Below are 11,444 nucleotides of genomic sequence, written 5' to 3'. Positions count from 1 at the left end.
CATTAGTATTTAATAAAATACAGTCACTTTCGGTATTTAAAACAAACTGCAATTAAATTTGGTGTTTATATGCAATTATAACAGGTTTTTTTTTTAATCATTATTAGTAATTTAAAGAGAACTTAAATTATAAAACTATTTTTCACATAAAATGAATAAGAGCTCGAATAAAAAAACAAACAGCAAAATGAGGTGAATTTAACAAAAAGTATGATGTTTTTATTATGTTTTTTTTAATTTTATGTTTTTTTTTTAATTAGATTTAATCAAACATTACAGAGGCGGATCTAGAATTTTTCAAAGGTATTGCATGATTTTTTTTGAAACACAGCTCCCACTCTAGTCATTGGGGTGTTAAAATAAATTTGATCATGGAAATATTATACTAATATACATTGAGGATCAAGAAACAGTCAAATTTCTTGTTTTGTATTTTTGTTTGTTTTGTTAATTGTATTTATTAGAGCCTGTGTATAGTGCATTACTTTTTACGACGCTTAGAGTGCAATATGGTAATCTGCAATATGTTAATGCATTTTTTCAAAACTTATTTTTCAGTACTTAATATGCTTCTACAATAGTAATAATTTGTTAAGTGTATAGCTTTGTGTTTGGATAGCTTAGTTGTCTAGCGCGTTTGTTTAGAGTTCAAATCTTCGCAGGTCTTGTTTTTTATTTTTTTATCTTTATTTATATATTTTTTTTATTTATGACATCTATATAGCTTTTAAGTTCTTTAATAGCATAAATCAACACATCATTACTGCTTGGAGAAGAGGAACGTATTAATAATAGTACGTAAGTCTAGTTGTTGATGGATTTGCATTTCAGTTGACCCCAGTTTTGCATCAGTATTTGCTCTGCGCCACACTAACTTTTTTAAGCAATCTTTTAGGATAAAGTGATCCAATTCCAGCTACACTTTAAACTTAATGTTTCTGTTTTGGTTTTTTTGTTATACTATGCGGAATTTTTGAGACTGGTATGAAAGTAGTCTATAAAAAAACCCCGTAATCTTAGTTGACTGGTGTTTACAATAGAAGCAACGCAACATATATTTATCTTAAAAAGTACTACTTTAAATTTAAAGTATCGTGTAAGCATCCAGTTTGAAGGTATTAGACATTAAATGGTTATTACATAAGGTAATGTTATTTATTTGAACTGTTCATATACTTCATAAAAGAGTTCATTATAGCTTTATGATTACGCTAAGTCATTTCTATCGATTATAATTCTGACTTAATTGCACCTAGTATGTCTGAACCTTATTCAAACCAAGGCCGAAATTAGGTTCACGAATGGCCAGAAATAAGTCATACTCAATGCAGCTAAGGCATGGCACTTTTCCGAACAAAAATATAAGTTTTTTTAATTACAATATATGTAAGTTTTTTTATCAACAAGTATGACATATTTGGTATGTATGGAAAGATTATTTTAACTACTATTATAATCTGGTAAAAGTAATGTGACTAAAACAGATCGTCAAGCGTAGTTTTATTTAGAAAAGGTGTAGTTTTGAAAAGATGTAGATTTTTTATAAAAGCACGTATTTGTGTTTGTTTTCAATGAATGTAACTTTACATTTATAATCAGACATTATTTGGGAAAATTATCCATGAAAAACCATTTTTTTAATGAAAATTGAAGTTATTATTTTCAATACCACACCTAATTGAGTATGTTTAACAATAATGTCACGTTAGGTTCAATAGTATGATAGTGTTAATTTTTCTACAAAAATCGTTTTTGCAAAAATAATCATAACTTTTAGCCCCATTCAAAAAACTGTTTTCGGTATTTAGTATCATTTTTGGAAATACTCGGGACTTATTCGGCCATCTTGAAAAAATAATTTATTCCATTCAGAATGCGTAAACAATTAAAAAACAGAGGCGGTAAACTTCATAAACAAGTTACGTTCATTTTCATACTCGTTTCGTTATTATATCAGTAGTAAACTTTAATTGACATTTGGTTTCTTTTATTTTTATAACAATAATTATAAAGTAGCATAAGTTACTTTTAAATTATTCTTATAAAAACAGTTATATCTTTGAACTAAGTCGATACAAATAACTATTATAGCTTTAGTAATGTATTAAGATGAATATTTGTTGTTGTTAGCAAAGCGCAAAATGAAATATATATTACATAATTCATTCCAACTGTTTTTAGAAGTAACGAATTTTTTTTAAATATACTAACACAAATGTAATAATTTGTAATTAGATTCATAAATTATGTCAAAAAAACACTTCAAGATATCTTTATTATTATATGGATATATCTTCTGCAAAACTGTTATAACAGACGCTTCGGTTGTATATCTTAATATATATAAAGGGCAATGTGTGTGTGTTTGTTTTTTTGTTCTCTATAGAAATCCAAACCGCCGGACCGATCTCGATGAAATTTGGCATGGGGGTAGTCCTCGAGGGGGAGAAGGTTCTTAGCTGGGTTTTGACCCCGTACCCCGACCCCCGGGGTCATGGGCCCAAAAATGGGCCCCCTGACCCCGGGGTCAGGGGGAGTTTTGTGTACAGACCGGGGTCATTTTTGTGTATAGATATCAGGTAAGCCAGTTTAAATATTGGCCCGGGCAATGCCGGGTAACTCCAGCTAATACATAATATAATTGTAATAATATTTTGCCATTATATACGAATATTTTGTTTGCGTTAATTAAATACCAATAAACAAAAAGTTGTTCGGTTTGCCACTAACAACCAATCGAATTTGTTTAAAATTATCGGTTTTTTTTTTGCTAGCATGTTTGCTCTATGCCTTAGTTGCATGAGTACTTGCAAGATATTTATATTATTAGATTTAAGTCTTTTAGTATAAGTAGTTTATGTCACATTTATGACTTAAAAGTTACCTATCTTAAATATATGTATATATTTGTTTTAATATTTATATTATATTTACAAATATTTGAATTTATAAATTAAAAATAAACCAAAGTTTAAATACTTAAAGCAAAAGCTTAAAAATATCACATTGTTTTATGTAGATAATATAAATGAAATTGTATTAAAAATCTTAGAATAAAAATTTTAATAATTTATAATATAAAGGTTTCATTTTAGAACGGTTAATAATAAAAAAAAATTTAACCCTTCAAAATAGCCGTATGACAGCAAAACAGTAAGAAAACCAGTTTTTTAAATACATGATTTTTTTTTAACCTTTTTATGAACATGTTTATAAAAATAAAAAACCGATTTCTGTATACTAAATATTCATCAAAAATAATCTTGCCTAAACTTAATAAGGATGCCTAAACTTGTAAAAAGTGTTACACATAGGGTTTGGGAAAACCCGGCATTTTTAGACCCGACGAGTCCGAGTCGAGACTAAGAATATTTATCGGGTCCGGGTTCGGGTCCGGATCCAATACGTCTTTTTAACTTCCAATTTTAACAATATTTTTTTTTTATTTTTTTATTTTTTTAGGTGCCCCAAGAAGTCCTAACGGTCTTGTCACAGAGCACCGCGGAAATGCATTTAACCAGGAAGTTCACGCCTCCTTCCTTACCGTGACGCGAAAATATGTCCAGAGCTCGTTTCGAACCTGGATCTCCTGCTTATAAAGCAAGCGTTCTAACCACTGCGCCACGGCCGCACTAGCATGAAAGCGCCACGGCCAACAATAGCATGAAAGAATTTTTTGTTCTCACGTCGATTTTTAAAAATGGATTTGGTATACGTTAAATAAAACATAGTATAGGTAAATAAAACAACTTTAGCCAGTTCATCGTCTAACGTAAATATATTATTCTATACTTTTATTATAATCTTAAACTACCAAAAAAACTTGACATTACCTTTTTAAAAATATCGCATTTTATAAAATGCATGTAAATATACTAGCAAAATCAACTTAGCAAAATTGGACATTTCGCACTTTAAATATTTTATGTAGTTCTTCCTCCAGTGTTAATGGTAGTGTGTTTCCTGTAGTATTTTCGTTATTTTCAGCTTAATGCCCCTGTTCATGCGTGTTTTGCTGTTCTTCATCCTCACCAAATAATCTCTTCAGTAAATCTGTTGTAAATAATTGTATTTTCTTTAAAGGCATAGTACCATTTACAAGAGAATCTAATTGCTCTTCTACTTCTTGGTTTTTACGGCTATTTATTCGAATTTTCATCGTCATTAATAGCTCTCTATTTAAATTACCATTGGATTCTTTTAATTTTCTTAACATAAAATCAATTGCTAATCGGGCTGTTGCAAGATTAGCATCGTCTCTGCTAAGAGCTTCAACAGTTAAGTTAATTGGCTTTAGAGTATTTTCCAAATCATTTAATAATTCAATATTAATATTTTCTATTAAATGTTTACTTCCAATATCTTGCAGAGCTTCTTTAATGATATAAAATAATTTTAAAAATCTAGATATCATTTCGATCATTGAGTTCCAACGCGTTCTTACATCTAACACTAGCTGAAGTTCATTTCCTAAAACTATTTTGATCTTTTCTTGCAAAATATTATTTCTCACAGAAGAACTTTTAAAAAATTTAACAATTATACGAACACTTTTTATATTTTCTTCTACATTGCCTAAGTTTGTTAATTCAACTTGTCCGTACTCTTCGACGTCACCGTCGCTCTCGTCAGAATAATAGTTTTCATCTCAATTATCATTAATATCATCTTGACCATGTTCATTTCTATCTCCATCAACGTGATTTTCATCTTGCAAGACTAAAATATTTTTATTTTTATATAGTACATCACAAACAGTTAAGTGTATAGTGTGATTTAAACACAAATTATAGAGACTAGGAGATTCTCGTCCAAATTTTATCATTTTACTTGCACCGTCGCCAGTTGAACCAGCTATATGTTTTTTAAAATTATTATTATATGTGTTTAAATGTTGTTCTACTTTTTCAACTAACTGTACAGCTGTACACGAGTTAAAAATTCTCACTAAACCCAGATTATAAACTTCAGAGTCAATTCCATGCAAATTGATATTGAGACATTTCCGAATTTTCATACTCGTCCTTTCATCAAGTGTAATGCTAAATCGTCGGCCTTCTTCAATTTTTTCTTGCAACAATTCTAATATTTCCAACTTCTTTTTTCATAAAACTTATGAATTAAATTCATAACATCTCTTTCGGCTTTAGGAAGATTATAACTTGATTTTACTAAACTTTCACGAATAAAACTAGACTTTGTAATCGCCCTAACTGATATACCATCAAGAGCGGCCATTTTAGAGACAATTTCTTCTAAAGGCTTTCTTGCGACGAAAACGAAAGTGCTCATAGTTTTAAACCGTTTGGTGCCAGAATTTTCTCCTATTTTTTCCCGTGTTAGTAAAGAAATTCCATGTTTAACTTTTAAATGTTTAATCATTGATAAAGTATTTCCATCTTTGTTTGGTATGAATGTTGAAGACTTATTGCATTTTCCACTTTTCAAATCGGTACATTGAGTGAAGTATTCCCACACTTTGAAGTGCTTTGGCAAAATGGGACTGTAAAAAACGTTCTAGTAAAATTATGATATTTCACTTTTTTACTAAAATAGAGGAGTAATTAATAAATGAAAAGTGATTTTTTTTTAAGTTTTTTAAATACGCGCTGAAAGAATTAACTTATTAACTTCAATCTCTCTAATCCAAAGATTTTATATTAGCGAATGCTTTTAAAACATTTGCTAATATAGAACATATTATATTAGCAAATCCTTTAAAGCATTCGCTTATATATAAAAACATTCAATTAGAAAAAATTTAAGTTATGAAGTTAATTCTTTTAGTGTATATTCGGACATACATGGAAACATACATAAATTTGAATGTTCTCAAAACATCTAAAAAGCCGTGGCCAAGTTCAACTTTAAGTTAGATTCACAAACCCTACTACTATATTTTTCTAGAAAAGGTAGAGATCCAGCTCGACGACGCACCGCTGCCTACGAAACAAGGCAAAACATTCAAACCATGAGACTCGTCGAGCCTTAAACCGGGTATCGGATCCGGGTATTTACCTACAGACTCGCCGAGTCCAAGTCCGGGTTCCCGGAACCAAAAAACCTACGTATACAAAAACACAAAACTAGTTTTAACAATAAGAACCTTTTAGATTTACTTAGTAAACGACCGGGGTTGATATTTGACCGGGGCCGGGGCCGGGTTTGATAAAACATAGCTGGGGCCGGGGCCGGGTTTGTGACCGGGGCTGCATTGCTATTGATATTCCTTATAAATATATTATTGTTATTTAAAATTCATGATATATTTTATATAAAGGTATATATATCATCTCATCGTCATCACCATCACCATCATCATCATCATCATCATCATCATCATCATCATCATCATCATCATCATCATCATCATCATCATCATCATCATCATCATCATCATCATCAAGCATACAGTTGATGATGATGATGACAATGATTAAGATGATGATGATCATTATCATTTTAATCATTGGTATCATTATCATCTTTTCTGATATACACTATATATAATTACTACTCTCATACTCTCTCTAAGATCATTGCTTCTTTTCCTATCTTTTAAAGACACCATAATGACAATGTTGTTTTGAAAAATCTTTTATGACAACATTGGAGTTAAGATTATAATTTCACCAAACAGTTCATTCCTATTAACGTCATTTTTAAACGAAAAAATAATTAAATTGATACAATATATTTAGCCAAGATTTTGTGTGTGCACACATACTTTTACACTATTAGGGATCTATAACATAAAAAGTTTGTGCATAATTGAAGACTTTTGTGCTAAAAGTACTTAAGTCACAAAAAAAAAAGTTAAGAGAAAACGTTGTAATCGTTTTTTTGGATAGTCTTTTTGTTTTTAAAATTTAAATTTATGAACAAAATTAATAAATAAAAATCAGTAAATATAATATTTAAATAACTAATGAATTATAATTTAATTAAATTTTTATTAATTTTCAAAAAAAAAGAAGAACATATAACAATATTGATTGAAATATATTTTCTTTCAACTTTTTTTGTGTAACTTATTTTGTGTGACTTCTTTCAACTTTTTTTGTGTGACTTTTAGCGATAAGGTCTTCAATTTAATGTCTTGAACTTTATTTTTAGTATTCCGTCAGATAAACTGACATTGCCCCCTCTTCTCCTTGCTGCTGTGGAAAGAAAAGAAATTCACTTTAGTCTTCCAAAACAATCAAAACTAAAGGAGTACATTATGGATTTTCTTTTCGATATCATGAAGCAACAGTATGGGTTGTAAGTATTTTGATTAATGTATAAATTATAAGTTAAAATTGTATAATTTTCAAATTTTGAAAGTAAGCATTATTTATCATCAGTTTTAAAGTTGGCAAAATGTTGCTATTTTATATACAACTGTCCCTTCAATAATAATAAAAATTGAAATGAAATATTTTATAGGTTTTCACCAAGTGAATGCTTTATAGATTTCCAAATACAAGTAACTTCTACGAAATAGCAAATGAGTTTTTCCTTAAGTATCCTTCTCTAAAACTTCATCACTGCAAAGTATTCAAGTGATAAGGTAAGCACAATTTCACTGCATATATAAAACATTTTTGTATGAAAAAATTACTTACCATATTTTAATTATTATATTCTAGAATGTGGATGATGGTATAACTCAAGATGTTATAAAAAGCATGGTTGATGAGTGCCAAAAACTGTGACCTGATAAAGTATTTTTGACTCACCAGATTGTCTTGTCAATTGAGGCATTAAAATATACATGCCAATATGAAAGAACTTTGGATGTCCTAAATAAATTCCCAGCACTTTACCATGAAAAATTTGTAAGTGGTTTATTATTTATTTTATATCTATATTGCTCTGTTAATGTTGTCTTAAAACCGTAATGTTCATGATATGAGCAATAATTATCCCATTTAACGCAAGTCCTGAAATTTCATTTGTTATATTACTTTTATAAAGAAATATCCTTTAAACAAACGTAAACTATATATAAAATACATAACAAAATTAAAATTATAATAAAACTAAATAAGACTATTAGTTGGATTTTTTTTTTCTTTGTTGGTGTGGGAAGATTAATATTTCTGTATTAATTTAATTTTTTATTAGTCTGTTTATTCATGCTGCTCTGGGGTATTGCTTCCCAAGTTTTTTTAGAATTGCCCCTGCAATGTTAGGGTGGGAGTAAATATTTTTTTTCTTTATTTATCGGCTTTGTGATATCATTTTCTTTGTTTTATTTTTAACTTTTTGCAGCAGCAAGAGCTATTACAAATAAAGATATTGATAATAACTACTTGTTATTATAGGGTAGAATGAAGGAGGGAATAAAAAAGTTGATGGATTTAAAAAAACCTTTGTTAGCTAGATGGAAAACATTGTGCAATGAGGTACTGGACGAGATTAGTGATGGTAATAATTGTTAATTTATTATTAAAATTATTTAATTCTTACTCGAATTTTGTATTTTATTATCCTATTTTTAGCAACAATGTAAACCTTCATGCATTAATTCTTCCAAGCATTTTTTGTGGCGAAGAAACAATCTTATTCAGTATGACGCTAGTAAGTTTTGTTGATCAGTATATTCATTTAAATGATTGTATATCATTATCATCTAAATCATTTTAATATTCATTTATTTGAATAAAAATTGATAGAAAAAATTCAGTTCACTTTTTATTATTTAAAAACTCAAACAATTAAAGTCAACTTTTTTATTTCATATACATTTTAATATTTTTAACATTTATATTTTTTTATTCTAATTATTTCCATATATATATATATATATATATATATATATATATATATATATATATATATATATATATATATATATATATATATATATATATATATATATATATATATATATTTATATATATATATATATATATATATATATATATATATATATATATATATATATATATATATATATATATATATATATATATATATATATATATATATATATATATATATATATATATATATATATATATATATATAGATAGATAGATAGATACATAGATATTATTATTGTTATTATTATTATTACTATTATTATTATTATTATTAAATAAGGTTAACTAATGCAATTTTCAATATTTGTTAATATTATGCTTCTCTTTATTAGGATCCAATCTATCCTACTCCAGCTCTGAAAATTGAGGGAGATGCTATAAATCCAACATGAATAAGTCTTGTAGTTGATGGGGTAACAGTAAGCAATTCTGTTTCTGATATAACTTGTGGCTTGAGTCTTGTCATCTGTTCATATTATATTTTTGATATCGCATATCTAAAGAAACTCCAAAAAACCTTGTCTTTTCAAGGGCATTGCGTTTTGGAGCGAAATAGTAAACTTCCTGGCAACATTCAAAACATTGCAAGTTGTATGAACTTGTAATATAAATTATAAAACTCAATAATATACTAATATTATTATTTTGTTTTAAAACCTTTTTTTAAATCAAGTTTATTTTTTGAACTCACTTACAAACTTTTCGTTGTTTTTATAGAGAACTTTTTTCTTTTTCAAATGATATAGTTGTATATTAATATGTTCCATAGCACATAAATATTTCTATATATAATACGATTTTTATATAACACCATTAATTTATATAATGTATGTAAATACGTATCAAAAATATATACAAATATGTTAATAAATTATTAAACTTTAGTTTTTGTATTAAATTGAAATCACTGGCCGAATATTTCTATTCTGAAAAACATAACTCATGAAGTTAAGTTTTGTAAAATAATCATAAATGGATTGAAAAATGCGTTTCGTGTTAAGCATTTTGACATAAAATATTACTTTTATCGTTACTGCCGAAAAATCAATTTTTAGTTATACGGTTTGTCCCAATAAACGAACCAATTTTGATTATCCAGAAAACCAAATAGTGTTGGTTTTTTAGAAAACTAACTTAGTTTGATTATCTGGATATTTAAATTGGTTTTTCAGAAAACAAAAATAATTTGGTTTTCTGTAAAACCAGAATAAATTGGTTTTCTAGATATTCAAATTTGGTTCGTTTATTGGGACAAGCCGTAAAGCCAAATTTGGTTTTTTGAAATACCGATTTTCATAAGAGTGCATGGCATCTGTAATAACACTATACATCCCATTTTCCGATCTCATGTTCTCGACACTTTCAATAAGTTTCACTTTCAAAAGTGCTCTGCAGATTAACAGTTATCATCTTAGGTGTTTTGCATACTAAATTCAATTTGAACAAGACATCATACCAAGGGCACAAAGAGCAAAAGAATTTTAGAAGAAATTTATTATTTTCTCGGCAATTCCCATAGTGGTACATTTTCCAAAAGCATCAATCTTAAAATCTAATGTGGATTCATAGATAGCGCCATAAAACTTATCATAGTGGTATCGCAAAGATTCAAGGACGTCTATCCTGCTCTCCCAACGGGTTTCACTTAGAGGACTCACAGTCATACTGTTTTCTGATTTATTAATATACTCCATATATGGGTTGAACTTGAAAAAAAGTTATAAACCTCCTGAATATTGCTGAAAAAGTTAACAGCTAGTAAAATGCTGCATCATTGACAACAAGGTTTAGTGAATGGCTTTCACAAGGAACAAAAAAAGCTTGTGGGTTAAGGTCAGGGATTTTTTTTGTGCGCCTACATTCTTTCCCTTTATGAGTGATTTATCATAACCTTGGCTACCCATATTTTGTAAGGATGTTTCATTTTTTTGAAAGCTGGTTTAACAAGCAAGCTTTTAACCTTTACCCTTTACTAAACAGTTAGCCGACTAATTTTCCTTAGATTAAAAAAATTATCGACTAAGTTTTGGTTAACTAAAAAGTTAGTCGACTAATATTAGTTCCACTAAAAAGTTTATGTATCTAAAACGAGAAAATGTTCTCTTAAAGTTCTCAAAGTTTATGTATCTAAAACGAGAAAATGTTCTCTTAAAGTTCTCTCAAAGAGAGGAGTTAAAACTAAAGTTTTTGTTTTAAAACAAAACTTTGAACTGTAATTTTATACAATTTATTTTTTCAAGAAAAGGGCTAACCTTAAATGAAAATTAAATTGACGTACTCGTACTGGTATTTGGTTGTAATTTAAAGCGTTCTAGTACAGAAAAAGATTCATCTTAAACTGCATCATTAATAATGCTTTTTAAATCTTGAGACTGAATTTTCTTCTAACGCCTTCTGCTCCTAGAGTACAAGTTGTTTTATTTTTTATTTATTATGACATGAATAAATGAAAAGAGGTTTTATCAGTAACCTGTTTTCAGAATACACATAACTTAGCAAGTAAGCCTAAAACCGAATAATTGAAAGATTATACGAAAAGGTTCGACATGATTTAAAGCCAGATTAGATATAGGCTTTGGTTATACCTTTATCCAAGCTTTGCTTAAAAGCTCTGTAAAATTGATTTTGCTTGTT

This window comes from Hydra vulgaris, chromosome 14, assembly GCF_038396675.1.
Source record: "Hydra vulgaris chromosome 14, alternate assembly HydraT2T_AEP".
Classification (NCBI taxonomy): Eukaryota; Metazoa; Cnidaria; class Hydrozoa; order Anthoathecata; family Hydridae; genus Hydra; species Hydra vulgaris.
This window is presented reverse-complemented; position numbering follows the sequence as displayed.